Below are 19,407 nucleotides of genomic sequence, written 5' to 3' on the forward strand. Positions count from 1 at the left end.
CTCCACATTTTCGCTGACCTCTTCAAACCCAGTACTTTTGGGTTTTTATGGAGGCTTTATTACATAGGTATGGTTGATTAAGTCACAGGTCTTTGGTGATTGATTCACCCTCCAGTCTCTCTCTGGAAATCAGGGGGTGGGACTGAGAGTTTCAACCATCTAATCATGGGTTGATTCCTCTGGCAACCAGCTCCCATCCTTAGGGGTTTTCCAAAAATCACCTCATTAACATAAACTCAAGTGTGGGGTTGACAGGGGCTTGTTGTGAGCAACAAAATACACCTTTATGGCCCTCATTACAACAATTCCAAGGATTTCAGGAGCTCTGTGTAAGGAATGCGGTTGAAGAATAAATATATATTTATTATAAACCACAATATCATCCCCCCAACTCCAGGCCTCCAAGAAACCACTGATCTGCTTTTTTTTTCCATATTGATTAGTTTGCATTTTCTAGAGTTCTTTATAAATAGAATCCTTCAGTGTATAAAAGTTTTAGTCCGCTTTCTTTCTCTCAGCATGATTTTTCCAAGATTCGTCCATATTGCTGCATCTATCAGAAGCTTAATCCCTTTTACTGCTAGTGTGGATACCAAGATTTGTTTATCCATTCACCTGTGGTTGGATATTTGGGTTGTTTCCAAGTGTTTGGCTATTACAAAGAAAGCTGCTAAGAATGTCTGTGAGTCTTTCTGTAGACCTATATTTTCCTTTCTCTAGATGAATGCCAAGGAGCAGAATCCCTGGGCCTTCTGTTAGGCATATGTTTAACTTTTAAAGAAACTATCAGTGTTTTCAAAAGTGGTTGAAATATTTTACATTCTGACCTGCAGTGTATGAGTGTTCTGGTAACTTCACATCTTGCCACCACTGGTAGGGCCTGTCTTCTACATTTTAGGCATTCTAATAGTTGTGGCATGTTGCTGCATTGTGGTTTTAATTTCCACTTCCCGAATAACTAACCATGAACCTCTTTTTGTGTGCTTATTTGCCTCTGTATCTCATCCTTGGATAGTGTCTCTTCAAATCTTGTTAATTTAAAAAATATGTTTGTTTATTTCCTTACTGAGTTTTGAGAGTTCTTCTATGTTTTCTTCTAGGAGTTTTATAGTTCTAGGTTTTATATTATTTTTACCATCTGTTTTGAGTTAAATTTTGTGTATGACATGAATTATAGATTCAAAGTAAGTTTGGGGGGATATATTTTATCAAATTATTCCAGTACCATTTCCTGGAAGGACTATCCTTTCTCCTTTGTTAAAGATCAGTTGAATATATATGTATATATATTTCTAGACTCTTTATTTTGTTCCATTGATTAAGTTTATCTTTTTTTTTTGTAATAAGAATTTATTTTATGTAAGCATGGCTACATACTGGATTTATCTCCCCAGTATGGGTCATTACCAATGTTGTAAGTGTTTCCAGAAAAGATTTCTGCCATTATTACCAAGTTTTTATTAGCAATTTAAGTGTGGGAAATGTGACAACAGATTTTCTGCTAATACCACACTGTCTTGATTACTACAGCTTTGTAATATATCTTGAAGTTAGGTAAATTTAGACCTTCTTTTCTAAGTTGTTTTGGATATTATAAGTCCTTTGCATTTCCAAATGAATTTAGAATCAGCTTGTCAATTTCCAGACAAAAATCTTCCTGGGGTTTGGATTGGGATTGCATTGAAATTATAAATCAATTTGGGGAGAAGTTTTCTGATCCATGAATAAGATGTATCTCTTTATCTATTTAGGTTCTCTTTAATTTCTCTCAGCAATGTTAGTTAGTTTTCAGTGTCCAGGTCTTACACATCTTTTTATCCCTATGTATTTAACATCTTTTATGCTACTGTAAGTGATACAGTTTTTTTTTATGGTATTTTTCCTTTTATTTTCTTTTTAAGAATAGGATCATACTGTTTAGTACTCTTTTTTTTCCCCCTTGAATATCTTTTTAAAAAATTGTCTTAGTGTCACATAACATACATAAAGTGCATATAAAGTGTACAACTCAGTGAATTTTTACATATGTATAGACGTTTGCAACCATTGCCCACATTAAGAGATAGAGCATTTCCAGCCCCCAGGAAAGTTCCTGTGCCCTCTTCCCAGCCATAAACCTTCCCAGAAGTAGCCTCTATCTGGACTTCTATCATGATAGATTAGCTCTGCCTGTCCTTGAACTTTATAGAAATATAAATCTCCAACAGCATGTTTGTGTGTGAGTGTGTCTGGCTCCTTTCTCTCAACATATTGTCTGTCAGATTCATTCTTGTCATTTGACTATATTTTCATGTCAACTGTTCTTCAAGGTTATTTTTCAGCTGCTAAACTGGTCAATATTCCCATGATGGACATTTAAATTAGTTCCAGATTTTCTTGTTATACCCAGCACTTTGATGCCCAGCCTTGTAACTAGCTCTTTATACCCATCTCTGATTATTTGTAGACTTGTCATGGACTTGGTGGGCTCTGTGAGGCTCATGGAGGGAGTCGGGTTTCACAGTCAATTGTTTGCAGGATCTGGAATGAGTTCTAGATTTTTCCATCTCTCACTCTAAATCACCTTAAAGGAAGGACGCTAAGGAAGAAAGGGGAGGAGGGACAGCAGTGGCCCTGCTGAGGGACCAGGGCTCTTTTCCCCTCACCCAAGAACCACCTCTTTATCCAAAAACTGTTCCCGCCAGCGTCCTCCTTTGGCCAGCAGGGAGCGTCGGAGGCTCGTAGTGCGTGGAGAAAGTCTCAGCCTCTGAGTTTCCCTCCTCCCATCCCGTCCCTAAAATAACTCCCCTAACATTTCCCAGCCTTCAACTCCCTTAATCCCAGCACCACGCCCATTTCATAGATGCCGTTGGGGCTCTGACCAAAGTCACACATCCAATAAGGAGCAGGATCAGAATTCGAACTCCAGGTCATCCGACTCCATGGTCTTTGCTCTGGTCTACACCGCTGATGTCCTCCCGTGCACGGTTTCGCTGTCCACTTTGTATAAACTGGAGAGACTACAGACGTAAATTAGAATCTCCTCTCCATTGTTTACCAGCCACATGCTGTCCGGGTGGTTAATCCACATCTCCAGGATCTCAGGTTCCTCATCTGTGCAGCAGGATAATAATAGTTCCTCCCTCATAGGTGTATATGATACGGTTTTTAAAATGTCAATTTCTGACTGTGTGCAAGCTTAGAAAAATACAATTATTTTAAAAATATTGCTCTTGTATCCTACAACCTTTCTGACTTATTTATTAGTTCAAGTAGCTTTTTCATATATTCTGTTGGATTTTCTACATAGACCATCATATCATCTGTAAATATAGACAGTTTTACTACCTTTCCTATCTGGGTGACTTCTGTTTCTCTTTCTTTCCTTGTTGCACTGGCTAGTACCTCCAGTACAACACTGAATATCAGTGGTGAGAGCAGACATCTTTGTCTTACACCTGATATTTGAGAAAAAACATGCTGTCTTTCACCATTAAATGTGCTAAGAGCTGTAGGTTTTTCATAGATACCCTTAATCAGGTAAAGTAAATTTTATTTTAGCTTGCTGAGAGTTTTATTGGGAGTGATGTTGGGTTTTGTCAAAACAATTTTGTGTTTATGAGGTGATTGTATGGTTTTTCTTTCTCTTTTCTTTTCTCCTTTCTCTATCTGTTAATATGAGAAATTATTGAAGTTAAGCCAACCTTTTATTCCCAGAAGAAATCTCACTGGGTCATGATGTATTTTAATTTTTATATATTATTGGATGTAACTTGCTAATATATTGTTAAGAATGTTTGCATCTATGTGTGTTAGGGATATTGGTTTGTAGTTTTCTTTTCTGATTATATCTTTGTTTGCTTTTTGTATCAGAGTAATGCTGGCCTCATAGAATGAATTGGGAGGTATTGCCTCTTCTTCCAGTTTCACAAAGAACTTGTGCAGAATTGGTAATATTTCCTCCTTAAATGTTTGATAGAGTTTGCCAGGGAAACCATCTGGGGCTCGGTTTTCTTTGTGGGAAAGTATTTTTTTTTATCATAAATTCAATTTATTTTAAATGAATAAATTTATCTATTCATTTTATTATACTTTTTGGAGTGAATTTGGGTAGTTTATTTTTTCAATATAGAAATGTTTATTATAATGATCTACTATTACCCTTTTAATATCTGTAGATTCTTTCCTGATGTCATCTCTCTTACTCTTGATATTAGTAATGTGGGTCTTATTTCTCTTTTGACCAGTCTGGCTAAACTTTTGTCAAATTTATTAATCTTGTCAAAGAATCAACTTCTGGCTTCACTGATTTTTTTTTCTTTTGTTTTTTCATTTTATATTACATCAATTCCCATGCTGATAGTTATTATTGTTTTTCTGCCTACCCAGGGTTAATTTGCTCTTCCTTTTCTGGTTTCTTAAAGTAAAAGATGAGGTCACTGATTTGAAACTTTCCATCTTTTCTAATATAGGAAATTTTGTGCTATAATTGTTTTCCTAGACAATTCTTTAGTAGCTTCCCACAAATTTTGACATGTTGTATTTTCCTAACTATCTAGTTCAAAATCCTTTCTAATTTTCATTTTGATTTCCTGTTTAACACATGGGTTATTTAGAAGTATGTTATTTAATGTCCAAAGATTTTGGGATTTTCCAGAGATCTCTCTGTTATTACTTCTAATTGAATTCAATTGTGATCAGAAAACATACTTTGTATGACTTGAATCCTTTTACATTCAGTGAGAATTGTTTTATGGTTCAAAACATGGTCTATCTTAGTAAATGTTCTGTGTGCATTTGAAAAACATGTGTCTTCTGCTGTTGGATTCACTTTTCTGTAAATGTCAGTTTGGTTCAAATCAATCAATCGTGATCGATAGTCTATCAAAAGTTCTCTAAATCTTTGCCGATTGATTTGCTGCCTATTTATTTAACAATTATTGGAAGAGGGTGTATTGAAACCTCTAACTGTAATTGTGGATGTGTCATTTCTTCTTGCAGTGTTATCAGTTTTTGCTGTATGTATTTTGAAGTTCTATTATTGGGTGCACAGATATTTAAGATTGCTATATCCTTCTAGTGAATTATCATAAAATAACCTTTAACTCCGGTAATATTCTTTGCTCTGAAATCTACTTCTGCTATTCATGTAGTCACTCCAGTTTTCTTTTCATTAGTGTAACATGATATGTCTTTATCCTTTTCCTTTTAACTTATTTATGTCTATATTTAAAATGTGTTTATTGTTAGCAGCATATAGTTATATCTTTTCTTTTTTAAACCCAATCTGGCAATCTCTGCCCTTTAATTGTAATGTTTTGTTCTTTTATGAATTAGCTTTTTATGTTGTGTAATAAAATATCACAACTCTAGTGGTTTAAAAGAACATACATTTATTATCTCACAGTTCTGTGGGTCAGAAGTCCAGCTGGGCTCTGCTTAGGTCTCACAAGGCCAAAATCAAGATGTCTTGGTGAGCTTGCTCTTTCTTGAAGGCTCTGGGGAGAACCTGCTCCCAGAATCACTCAAGTAGTTGACTGAATCCAGTTCCTGTGGCTTCAGCCCATGGGATGGTAGAGAATTACAAAGAAAATCTTCTCCCAACTCAGAAAATTCCTTCACAAAGGTGAAAGAGAAAGCAAATAGTTCTATTTGAATACACATTAAACCAGAATGTGATGTGCACCACAGGCAACCCACTAAAGAAACTGCAAAGACAGAAAGATATATCACCCTTTTATACAGCTGGGTGGACAAAACTCATTTAAAGTTCTGCCTCCAATTTTCAATGTGTTGAAGGGGTTTCTCCACAGCACCAAGCAATATTCTGACACCTGTTGAGTGTCCTACAATTCAACTCAATTCTGACACCATTTTCCTGAAGATAGCATCAGATGCCACAAGATAAGGGCTCAGTCCTTTAAGACTGCTCCCCTCTCCTGCTTCAGATGGCAATCACAGGTCCAGGTTGTCACCTGTGCTTCTGAACAACCAAAAATAAATCAGAGGTTCCCATGACCCCCTCCCTGAGCTTCAGACACTAGTTGAAAGTCCAGATCATTACCTGTATTTCTGACAAACTGGCTGTAAATCAGAAGTTCCCATGACCCCCCCCCTTGGGTTTGATTAATTTCCTAGAGCAGCTTACAGATCTCAGGAAACCTGTACACACTCACTAGGTTACCAATTTATTACAAAGGATGTTAAAGGGTATGAATTGACAACCAGAAGAAGAGATACATAGGGTGAATTCCCAAACAAAGAAGCTTCTGTCTAAACTGGTCCTTTGGGGTTTTTATGGAGGTTTCAGGTTTCATGACTTAGGTGTGATTGATTAAATTATTGTCACCTGGTAATTGATTTAACCTCTAGCCCCTCTCCCCTCCCTGGAAATCAGGAGATGGGATTGAAAGTCCCAACCCTTTATTCTAGGTTGGTTCCCCAGTCAACAAGCCCCCATCTTTAGGAGATTTCCAAAAGTCACTTCATTAACATACACCCAGTTGTGGTGGAAAGGGACTTGTTAGGAATAACAAGGCACCCACTTTACCTTTGTGGCTCTGAAGCATTTTCAGGAACTGAAATGCTCTTCAGGAGGAGAAACCAAATATTAATAACAAAAAATGTTCCCATTGTTTTCATCGCTTGGGAAATTCCAAGGGTTTTGGGAGCTGTGGGCCAAGAACTGTGGACAAAGACCAAGTATATATGAGAAATGTATTTTGGTGATCTGAATGACCAAATATATATTTCTTATAAATTCTGTGCCATTATATTCATGTTTTCAAGATGAAATGTTAATTTTCTCTGTGACTGGAGGTGGAGTTTACAATTTGCATTCAGATAACAGCTGAAGTTAGCCCTGTCTCCTCCCTGGATGTGGGGAGATGGGGCATGAAGGGGATCAGGACATCACAAAATATGCCTCTTTGGCATAAGAATTATTTCAAGATGAAGGCATTTGAGGCTTCAAAATCCCTTATCTGTCTAAAGCAGAGCCTCTCCCCAAAATTCAAGTGTCATAAATGCCCTCCAGAGTAGCCCTAATCTTCTCCCGTGTTTGCTCCCATATCCATGATGTACGTGTTAATCAACTTCTGTTTGTTTGTCCCTTGTTAATCTGTCTCTGGTTGAATTTACAGGGCCCCAGGTGGAGGAGAGCCTAAGATAGGTGGAGGAAAAATACTTTTTCCCCTCCCTACAGGCATTATCTTCCTTGCTACATTTCAAGGAAATGGCTCCTGAAGCAAACATGCCTGGGTTGTGGGACTGGCCAGAAAATTAGTTAGCCTTTCACCTTATAATACAAATCCATGCCAAGCCTAAAAATGCTCTTTCCATAAGTATCAAAATAAAAGTGGCACGGTGAATTCTCAACTTCACTTTTTCTTTCCTGCTGATACACAGAAGATGGTGCAAGATGGTGCGTTTTCAAGGCAAGCAGTCTGAAACAATGAAGCAGGATCTCATTCCTCTGTTAAACCACATAATAACTGCAGATGTATGGAGAGCTCACTGCTCATCCCTTGTACGTGCATGGTCTCCTCTACTCCACCTGGGAGATGGAGATGACCTTTTTTTAAATTTTATTTTATTTATTTATTTATTTATTTTTGGCTGTGTTGGGTCTTCATTTCTCTGCGAGGGCTTTCTCTAGCTGCGGCAAGCGGGGGCCACTCTTCTTCGCGGTGCGCGGGCCTCTCACTATCGCGGCCTCTCTTGTTGCGGAGCACAGGCTCCAGACACGCAGGCTCAGTAGTTGTGGCACACGGGCTTAGTTGCTCCGCGGCATGTGGGATCTTCCCAGACCAGGGCTCGAACCCGTGTCCCCTGCATTGGCAGGCAGATTCTCAACCACTGCACCACCAGGGAAGCCCTGGAGATGACCTTTGGAGTGGAACAGAATTTGCCACCCCAAAATGTCTCTCCGGCATGTGGATTATTTCGAGTTGAAACCAATCTAGGCCCAAGAGACTCAGGAAGAAACATTGACCTTCCCCCAACTGCCTGAAGAATTTTGGTAGGGGGCCTATTACGGGGAGGGAACTATTACCATAGATAACTATAGCATGAACTGGGTGTGGTTGACAGGGAGGAACCTAGCAAAGTCAGCTTTTTAAATTACTCTCTGGGTCCCATGGTCTCTTCAGGGGCACAGCAAACATTTATTTACCAAACATTTGCTTTTCCATCTCCTTGTGAATTATCTTCCTCCCATTTGAAGTCCCAAACCACCACCACCAACATCCTCTTTTGTCTTTAGCCAAAGATGGTATTTAAGGTGAGGGTTTCAGCTATTTTGGTGAGTTACTCAGTTTTCCTGGGTCTCTCCCATGTATACAGGTTATTAAACTTTTGTTTGATTTTCTCCTGTTAATCTGTCTCTTGTCAATTTAATTCTTAGACCAGCGAGAGAAACCTGGACGGGTAGAGGAAAAATTCTTCCTGACAATACACATTTTTAGCCATCCTAAATATTTATTGAATGGGTCATGGAATAAAGTGTCATAAATAGATACTGTAATAGTTGAATTGTGTCCCCCAAAGATGTCTGTGGATGAAAAAATTAATCAGTAGTCGATCTAAGAAAGAAATAGAAAATTTTATTTGCACCAACCTGAGGATTATAGCCTGGGAGACAATCTTTCAGAAAGCTCTGAGGACTGTTCTGCCAAGTAGAGGTCAAAGCACAGTTATATAGTTTCTGAGGCAAATGATTATACCTCAAATGACGTATTGACATATTGATAGTTTACATAGTTCAGATCTGCATGTTCAGACCATGGCAGGATTGAGAAAGGAATGTTATCTCCTAGGGAGTTACCTTGCTGGTGCCAGAAGAAAATTGCTCTTTCCAACCAATCAGGCATTCCTGTATCTTCTAAGGACTCTGGTTAATGTATAATGCAGATGCACAATGCACACTAAAGGGGAGGGGATAGTGACCCACACAGCAGAGAGAATTTTATGTTTCAATTTTTCTTGTCCTGCCTTAAAAATAATTTGTTTCATCACATGTAACTCTTACCTTAATAAAAGAGGCATTTCCATGGCATTTCCTGGCCACTCCACTCACTGACTACTTTATGCTCCCAATTCTGAACTCCAAAGTGCCAGATATGGAGAGCACTTTCATAAAACTGACCTCATCTTTGTATGAGGAACTTGACTCTGCAAAACATTTATAGATTTCTATAGGGTCCTTCTATTCCCTGTTCATCTTATTCAGAGAGGGCACTGCCATGCAGGAAGGTGTTCTTGTCCTTCAGCCCTTGTGTCCCAACTCCACGCCCCCTGTGGCGGGCTGAACAGGGACCCCCCAAGAGATGTGTTTTAAGTCCTAACCCCTGCACCTGTGAGTGGGAGCTTCTCTGCAAATAGTGTTTTGCAGATGTAACTAAGGATCTTGGAGGACATCATCCTGGGTTAGGGTGGGCCCTGAATCCAGTATCCTTGTAAGAGAAAGGAGAGGGAGGTTTGCGACATGGAAACACAAGGAGATGGCCACATGACGACAGAGGCAGAGACTGGTGGGATGTGGTTGCAAGCCCAGGAAGGCCTGGAGCACCAGGAGCTAGGGGAGAGGCATGGAACAGCTTCTCCCTCAGAGGCTCCAAAAGAAACCAACACTGCTGCCATCTTGATTTATAATGTCTGTTCTCCAGAACTGTGAGAGAATACATTCCTGTAGTTTTAAGTCCTCCAGTGGGTGGTACTTTGTTAGGTCAGCCCCAGGGCACTACTACAAGACCCCCAGTGCTCCACTCTGGGGTGGGGACCCTGCCTCTACAAAGTCTTGTCTACTGCTCCCCATTAGATGAGGCAAGGGGAAGCACACAGACTGGGGGACAGTCCCAATTCTGTCCTCTCAGGACCACCTGTCTTCACAGTTCTGGACCCCAGTTTGCATATTCTTAGCACTCTGTGGAACCAGCCACACAGGCCTCTGAGCAGTGTCCTCTGAAGCTCCCATGCTCTTCCTCCCATCTCCTCTCTGACCCCTGACACAGGGGTGGAAGTGGCTTCTGGCAGCATGAGCACCGCCATATCTCCGTGTTCTCTCCTCCTCTTCTGAGCTCTTCAATTCCAGTGTAGTCTCTCTTGAAACTGCTGGTGTGGTCTCTGCCCCAGCTGGACCCTGACTGATGCCAAGGGCAAGCCTGGGAGCCCTGGAATCTTTCGTCCACCTGGCCCTGTGCTAGACTGTCATGGTGAGGGAGGAAGAGAGGTAGGTCAGATGTCTGGGTGGTTGTGAGAAGGTGGAGGAGCAAGAGGAGGAAGGCTGGCATTTACTGAACAACTAGTACATGTCTGGCACTGAGCTCAATGTTTTCCATATGTCCCCAAACATATTTCACAAAATCACCCAATGGTGTATAATAATATGATGTATCAGTCAACCCAGCCTTTATAACAAATATCACAGACTGGGAGGCTTAAACAAGAAAAATTTATTTTCTTAGTTCTGGAAGCTGGAAGTGTGACATAAAGGTGTCAGCAGGGTTGGTTCCTTCCAATGCCTCTCTCTTTGGTGTGTAGATGGCCATCTTCTCCCTGTGTCCTCACATGGCCATCCCTCTGTGTGTGTCTGTGTCTTAATCTCCTCTTCTTATAAGGACCTCAGTCACATTGGATTAGTGCCCACTCTGGGAACCTCATTTCACCTTAATAACCACTTTAAGGTCTCTCTCTCTAAATACAGTCACATTCTGAGGTCCTGGAGGTTAGGGCTCCAACATATGAATTTTGGCAGGGGACAAAATTCAGCTCATAACATATTGTCATCATTTTGCAGAGTAGAAATATGAAGATAAGACAGGATAATATAAAAAGTTGCATCCTTGTGCATGGCCCAGCTGGGATTTAGGAGATGGGATGTATTTCCCACAGAGCTGGGCTGGGCTGGGGAGAATGGGGGTCCCCTCAGAGGAGACTTCCTGTCCTCATGCTGTCCCTGATCCCAGGGAGAGTCCAAGGCCTGTTGGGACCAGTGTCCTGATCAGATGGTTAGGGGGCTGGGGTCCTGTGTCCAGACCAGCAGAAGCAGCCACAGTGGGGCTGAGAAAGAGTCCAGAGGACATGTAGATGAGGAATGTGCCAGCCACTCTGTGGAAGGAGATCTTGCCCGACTCACAGTCCAGGAGATAGCCCACCTGACACAGGAGCTCTGAAGGGTAGAGGTGAACCTTCAGGAAGGTGAGGGCCCAGGGCACCTTCTTATACAACTCTGAGGCCCAGAGTCCATGTTGGGGGAACTTGGGGACTATTCCCTTCCATCCTAAGCTCTTCAGACACATGCCCAGGTTCCAGGCCTTCTTTCACTCCACCTGGACCTCCCAGTACTACCTCCTGGAGGAGAACTGCTCCCAGCCCAGCATACAAGGGTCCTGGTCAAATCTGCTGGGGTTGTTGGGCAGTTCCTGCTCAAAGAGCAGCTCCGTGGTACTCTTTCCATCTTCAGAGAGGGTGAGTTTGTGGTGTCAGGGTCCAGGAATGAAAGAGAAGAGGGTCAGGTTTAGTGGTGTGAACCCCTGACCCACTCTTCTACACGGAGGGGACCTGGGGTTCTCTGGGGTAGGTGGACCCACAGTCACCCTGGGAATATTTTTTGCTGTCTCTGTTTTCTTCCAGGGACCCCATGCAAACAGCACATCCCAGAGCAGGCAAGGCAACTTCAGGTGGGAGCTTGGGTCTTACTCCTAGGAATGAGGAGACACAGCATGTGCGTCATTGCATGGTCTGTTCATTGCCCAATGTTCCAGTTTCCAGTGTGTGTGTGTGTGTGTGTGTGTGTGTGTGTGTGTGTGAGAGAGAGAGAGAGAGAGAGAGAGAGAGATAGTGACAGTAAGAGACAGTATTAGGGAGACAGAGAGAGATACAAAGATAGACAAAGATACAGAGTCAGAGGGCTTCCCTGGCGGCGCAGTGGTTGAGAATCTGCCTGCTAATGCAGGGGACATGGGTTCGAGCCCTGGTCTGGGAAGATCCCACATGCCGCGGAGCAACTAGACCCGTGAGCCACGGCTACTGAACCTGCGCGTCTGGAGCCTGTGCTCCGCAACGAGAGGCCGCGATAGTGAGAGGCCCGCGCACCGCGATGAAGAGTGGCCCCCGCTTGCCACAACTAGAGAAAGCCCTCGCACAGAAACGAAGACCCAACACAGTCAAAAATAAAAAAAATAAAAAAAATAAAAGATACAGAGTCAGAGAGATACAGAGAGAAAGAGAGGGAAAGAGCGGCAGTGAGAGAGACAGAGACATAGGAAGACACTGGAGGACCTGAGAGGACCCAAGTGTACCTGGGAGGTCAGGGGATGACTTGGGCAGACACAGGAAGATATGGGAGGACACCAGATGGTACTGCATGTGCATTGATGCAGGTACTGTTGGACAGCTGTGGCATCAAACATTAAGGAATCCTGTTGGGGAAACCCAGAGAGAGATCTTAACAGCCCCCACTGCTGAGACAAATATTTTCCCAAACAGACCACTTCTCTCCCATCTGGAGCTCTGCCCCACTGTCCCTCTTGATGCTCTTGTTACCAAACTCAGGTTCAGCTGCTCATGGCTCAAGAATCCAATACTGAGAGACAAGTGTTGGGTAAAAGGAAATATATCTTTATTGAGGAAGCTGACAATCTGAGGGAGAAGGTGGTCTCATGTCCCAAAAAATGAACTCTCCACTGTCAATCAGGGAGCAAGAATTTTGAAGGGGGACGTTTCAGGGGTATACATGCAAAGGGGGTGGAGAACAGCACAGTCAGCTCAAACAATCATCTTGAATTTGGTCATGTGGTGGTCTGGTCAGTGTCATCTTGATTGTTTTAAGTATAGTTAATCTTTAACTCCAGGGTCGGTTTGTTCCCATTTCCTGAGGCCAGTTCTTGGAACTGTGCAAGATGGAGAGGATTATATGGTGGCTATGGTCTGGTCATCATGGAGTTAACTTCTACCTGGTGGAGGTTTCAGTATTTGCAAAACAATTCCAAGGATATGGCTCAGAATATTATTTTTAACCCTTGAGGCGGAACTAAGTGTCCTTGACTTTGTTTAATGGCTAAACTATTATTATTTTGTCTTGTTTGCCTATTGTCTTTTGTTGCTGCATTTTCTCACTTCTCTGATTAAATTTATTCTTTGGAACTCAGGGAAGGCCTAGGAAGCTAAAGGTTATCTACAAACAAGAGACAGGCAGGGGACTCAGGGTGGTGGGGGGGTGGGAATCTGTCCCGTAAAGACCCCATATGGTCCTGCTCAGTTACACTCTCAGGCACCCAGTAGGTAAAATGGGTGGAAGGTCTGTCTATACCTGGGCTCCCTAAGAGAGGCGGGGAGGGCATTTGGGGACCAGCTGAGTGTCCAGCTGTTCTGGAAGCCGTGTTTTCATCCTGGCACCAGCACTAGAGCCACAGCCCAGCCTGTCCATTCTAAAGCCCCTATGCTGTTGTTTGCTTGGGTCTCCACTGGGATTTCTTAGTAATTCATGTTTCCTGAACTCCCATCCCATCGGCTTGATAGAATCCATGTTCTACTATCAAAACCCCAGATTTCTCCCCAAACATCTCCTTTCCTCCTTCTTAAAGTGATACCCTGTTCCTGTTAGATTTCTAGCAAAGTCTATTTGTCTGTTTTCCCTCAAAATTCTCAATTCTGCTTCGCACATTCTCCCTGGTCTCCTCCACCCAAACCCCTTCCCCGTAGAGTCCAGGCTATGGGGATGGAGCTCACCCCCCTTGCATCTCCATTATGATCAAACAACGACTTCCTGGCTGGCCAATTAGCCTAGCTCAACTATTCCAAATCTTCTCATCATTAAAAAAATTCACATTAAAAAATAGTTCCAGACTTACAAAGAAGTTGCAAAATAGCATAAAGAATATGCACAGGACAACACCTTTCATAACCACAGGAAAAGGATCAAACCAGAAAATTCACATTCATACAAAACTATTCAATAACCACATCACAATCCCAGATCCTACTCAAATTATGCCAACTCTTCCCCTTTCGGCCTTTTCTGATTAGTTTGCTATTGTTATTATTTCTAAATTGCTAAAAAGCATTCCGCTGTTCTTCTTATGGGCAACACTGGATGGACAATGGACTGTGCTTAGTTTTAGCAATTATGAACAAGGCTGCTAAGAACATTCTTGTCTGGGCCTTTCTGTGGGCATATGTTCTCTATCGTATGCCTAGGAATTAAAGTCATGGGTCCGGGGTAACTGAACTTTTAAATTTATGATTAACTGCCACACCGTCCCCAAAGTGTTGCCATTTTGTATCCTCATCAAGCATCTTTGACAATGTCAATATCCCTGAGGATGAATCCTTTGATCCCCTGGTTACCAGTTCCTGACATCGACGTCACCAGCTCTAATGCATCTTACATCCATCCGTTCATCCCTCCACCATTTTCACTTTTCTTCTCTTCTTGGTTGGTGCAGGTTCTTTGCTCATGGATCGTTATAACCCTTCTCTAGCAACCATTCTCAGTGATGTCCTTTAGGACAAAATCAAAAGCTACAGGAGCCTCTGGGGATCTAACAGAGGAGGATGTGCAATCCCGCTAGACTCCTATCCCACACTATTCACACTATTCTTATTCCTCTCTGCGCAGCTCAGACCTGTGTCTCAACCCACCCACAGCTGTAGACAATTTCCTCTGCAAATTGTTCTCTTTGCTCATTTCCTTCTTCCCTGCAGCCTTCATCTCTCATCACAGTGGATCATTCCTTTTAGGCAACAAATGTGCCCTATTACCTTTTGCCTTGAATTCAAACCAAACCAAACAAAAACAAAAACTTTCCTTGATTTCCCACTCTCCAATTTTTAGCTCAGCCTAATAGGAATAATGTTAAAAATTTCTACACAGTTGTCTCTATGGTCAGCATCTCCCTTCATTTACCACACTTGCCAATTTTTTCAAGGTCATTTCTCTGTCCTCATGTCACTCTACTTCTCAGCTGGCCATTCCCTCAACGCATTTTATCTCTTGATTTTCGTGGAGAAGTATTTTCTGGTCCCTCACACAACTCTGTTCGGTTTTTTTGTTTGTTTGTTTGTTTTGTTTTGTTTTGTTTTTTGTTTTTCTTTTTGTTTTTTTCTTCTCTGATGGAAGTCATCCTGCTCATCCAGACTTTAAAATATTGGGGTTCTCCAAGACTAGATCTGGATCTTCTTTGTCCTGTATATTTCCTTTTTTTTCTTCTTTCCTAAATCTTATTTCTTTTTAAAAGAAATTTGTAGGCATTCTTTAAAGAAGAATGCCTTTTAGGCTTAAAAGATAAATTGAGTAGATGGCATGGTGGCTTCCCAAATGTTATTCACTTTCATTATTTTAAACACCAGATATATGCAGTGAACTCCAATTCCCATCTTCAGTCCAAATTTCTGCTGGGAACTCTAGACTAGTACATCTCATGATTTATTTGACGTCTCCAATTGGATGTCTGAAAATATTTCCATCTTAAGATGTCCAAGACAGTTTTCACTTTTTTGGCCTAAATCTGTCTTGTTTCTCCCCAAGCCTCTCTCTTTTCAGTAGATTGAGCTGCTGTGACCCAGTTACTTACACGGCTGAGGATCAGCTTGATCCCTCCCTTTTCTTACGCCTTCTCAACTCTGCTTCTTTTAGCTCCAGGACCCATCTTATGTCTGTTCTCACGCGCTTCATCCATCAATGTATCTCCCCTGCTTAAAACCCCCCAGTCATCTTGCACTGCACCTCACACAAATCTGGACTCCCTACAATGGTCTTCCAGGCTCTGCATGATAGGGAGGCACTCACCTTCCCGGCTCTGCTGGCGTCTCACCCACACTCCCAGCTCTCACTCATCACAGCCCTCCCCTCTCCCCACGGTGGGGCAGGGTCCGCTCCTACTTCCCACATGGCTGCAGTCTCCCCATCACCCAGCCCCCTGTTTAGATGACACCATCCTCCATCAGGGTCTGCTGATCCTATGTGTCCAACTTCATTATTGTATCCATTTCAATTCTATAATATTTATCCCCGTTTATTCTAGTTTTAGCTCAAAAACTTCACTGGATTATCACTTGCATGCCCACCTACATTCTACACCCTAGGAAGATGGGAGGAAGCCATTTTCCTCACTAATAAATACCTGGTTGCTGGCACATGAGGTACTCAGTCACTATTTTAAATGAATGAATGAATGAATGAACAAATGAATGAGTTCTCTCTGTCTTTTCCTTCTTTGACAGGTGGCTGTATTTGGATGAGGTCTCCCCATTTTCCACAAGTCCTCTCACTTGCTCCATCTCTTGCCCTTTCCTGGTCCTGGGGGTTCCCTTTCCACAGGCAGACTCCGCCCTCTCCACCCCACGCCTCCCACCTAACGAGATAGTTCCTGAGGTGGAAAGTCACTGTTTTCCCCACTGTCCATGGCAACAGTGTTCCCCTGGTGCCCTGTCTCAGAAAAGCGGACTCCCTGGCATCTCCCACAGGCAGGACTCTCACTTCCATAAGCTCTCTCAGGGCCTCAGAAAATGAAAGAGAAGGAGCTAAGGCCTCTTGGGGCAGCTAAAACTTGACTTTTACAAGAATGTGGCTGCCATTCACCAGTATTTGACATAGGATTTCTGCACCCGGGAATAGAAAGGAACGCACACACACATGAATATTCAACATGCACTCACACATGCACACACATATGCATACACATATACACACATATACACGCAAACATAAATGTGCGCACACAACACATGTACAAATACATGCACGTGCACACAGGCAAACATGCACACACACACATACACATAAATGCCCACACTTCTGCTCATGCGCACATGCATCCAGACATGCATACACATGCATGTATACACGCTACACACAAGAACACACATGCACACAATTAGGCACATACATGCACACACACAGAGGAAAGAGCATCAGGATGCAGGCTGAAGCCAGAAACAATCTGGATTTGCCTCGTGGTAGCCTTTGTTCACCCCCTCTCTACATCCTCTTGAGTAACTCTGAACTTCCCACACTTATTTCCATCATAAACAAGTGTTTGTGAGAGAGAAGCCAGGATCCATATGTCATTGAAGAAAGGCCCTTTCTGCCCTTTCCTATTTTCCCGAGACAAGCACCCCTGCCCTTTCACCCTTCCTCCATTAAATCAGGTTAGTGCTTCTGGCTCCCTTTGCTTTTGGCGAGTGGGTCAGGGATAGGACTTGAGATGGCTTGGGGGGCAGAGGCTCAAAGCCTCCAAGAATGGTCCTCACCATAGATAAGGTTGTCCTCTCTATAGCTTGCAATAAAACAAAAAGATGTGAAACTGTGGGGTTCAGCTTATCAAGTGGGACCAAAGCTCATGTTCGGGGAAGCTAAGTCAAAACAGGACTTACCAAGCTCTTCTTAACATCTCTCTGTAAAAGAAGAACAAATACATGTTTTTTAGTGCCCAATAAAACAATAACAGAGATCGTCTTATTCCTAGGGAAAACTGTAAGAGCATAGCTTGTTGACCCAAGACCTCCCTTCAACCTTCTAAGTCATAATGCAGGCTTTGCAACCAGCCAAGGGATGGTCTCTACTCTGCTCCCAAAATAGGGGCCTGACATCTACAGGCAAGTCCCCAGCTCCTGAAATGACATAAGAGGCAGAGAATGGAGTGAACGGTTGAGTGGAACAATCAATATTGATGATAATCCTAACAATAAGCACAAACTCCCTCCATGTGCCAGACACACTGCTGCGTTTGATCACTCCAGCAGGCTTTCAGAATGGTATCATCACCCCCAACTGATGGACAGTCATGTTCAAGCTCAGATACGTCTGTTTCCCTGAGGGAGACCCACCAACCTTCCCAAAATCACCTGGTGAAGAATAACCTGGAATCCCTCAGAGACAGAGGGTTTTCACTGTACATAGAGTAACTGGGCAATCCCAGAGCTGGGACTGCCACAGGTCATTCCATTTCTACTGTAATTGAGGATGCCCCAAGGAAAGCCTTAACACAGGGCTTCGCGTGAGTGTCCCTGGTTTGCACACCCTGGGGGGTCCCTGCTCACTGTGGAATGGAGGGTCCCCATTCTTCCTGGCTCACCATCCCTGCACCTCTGCCCCACATGCCCCCTCTCCTTCCAGCCACTGTCTATACGTTTCCCCTTGTCGATATTGTAAGATGCAGGTGATTCCAGCTGTTGCAAGTCCCACTGCAAGCAGGATCAGAGGCACAGCTATTTTTTACACCATGGTCTGGAACTCTTTGTGGGGAGCTGAAGGGGTTTCCAGGGAGTCAAGAATATCAGGGTGAAAGAGCTTCTTTGTTCTCAGGATATAGATGCTACAGGGTTCATGGGTCTAGGGTCATGATGTTTACAAACTACTCTGAAATGCTTAAGAGAAACATATGTGTATTTATATAGATAGAGCTAGACAGATGCACAGAAGAGAGATAGAAGACAGAGAGAAAGGTAAAAAAAAGTGGCAGAATGTTAAACATTTGGTGAATCTGAGTGAAGAGTGCACAGAATTCTGTGTATTATTCTTTCAAATTTCTGTAAGTTTGAAATTATTTAGAAATAAATTATGCACACAAACCTGAAAGTCATTGAGATGTCTTTCAGTGGGTGATTGGATAAATAAACTGTGCTACATCCATACCATAGAATATTATTCAGCATTAAAAAGAAATGGACTTTCAAGCTGTGAAAAGATATGGAAAAACCATAAATGCATATTACTAAGTGAAAGAAGCCATTCAAAAAGGCTACATACTGTATGATTCCAACTGTATGACATTCTGGAAAAGGCAAAACTAAGTAGACAAAAAAAGATCCCTGGTTGCCTGGAGTTGGTCGGTTGGGATAATAGGTGGACACAGAGGGTTTTCAGGACAGTGAAACTCTTCTGTGTGATACTGCGATGGTGGATCCACGTATTATACATTTGTTCCAGCCCATAGAAGACACAACACCAAGAGTGAACCCTAATGTAAAAAATGGACTCTGGGTGATGATGATGTGTCAATATAGGTTCATCAGTTACAACAAATGTACCATTCTGATGGGGGATGTTGATAATGGGGGAGGCTGTGTATGTATGGGGGCAGGGGGTATATGGGCAAATCTTTGTATCTTCCCTCTCAATTTTGCTGTGAGCCTGAAACTTCTCTAAAAATAAAGTCTATTAAAAAACACTTGAAAGTTTATATGTAATGAATGTTTCTCTTTCCTCTAGAGGCAGAGCTCACCTGGGGTCACACTTTGCACCCCATCTCTGTTCTGCTTCAGTATTCAGCACCCAAAACTGTGTGTTTCCCTTGACCCCACACCTCCCACCTCCATCAGGCTGTGGACAGAGCTCTGCTACCCTAGCCACTCTTGCTATAAGCCTCTAGACTCCCTCCTAATGTCCTGGCATCCGGGGCCATAAGGGCCTGCACTCAGAACTTTAAA

This window comes from Balaenoptera acutorostrata, chromosome 2 (assembly GCF_949987535.1).
Source record: "Balaenoptera acutorostrata chromosome 2, mBalAcu1.1, whole genome shotgun sequence".
Classification (NCBI taxonomy): Eukaryota; Metazoa; Chordata; class Mammalia; order Artiodactyla; family Balaenopteridae; genus Balaenoptera; species Balaenoptera acutorostrata.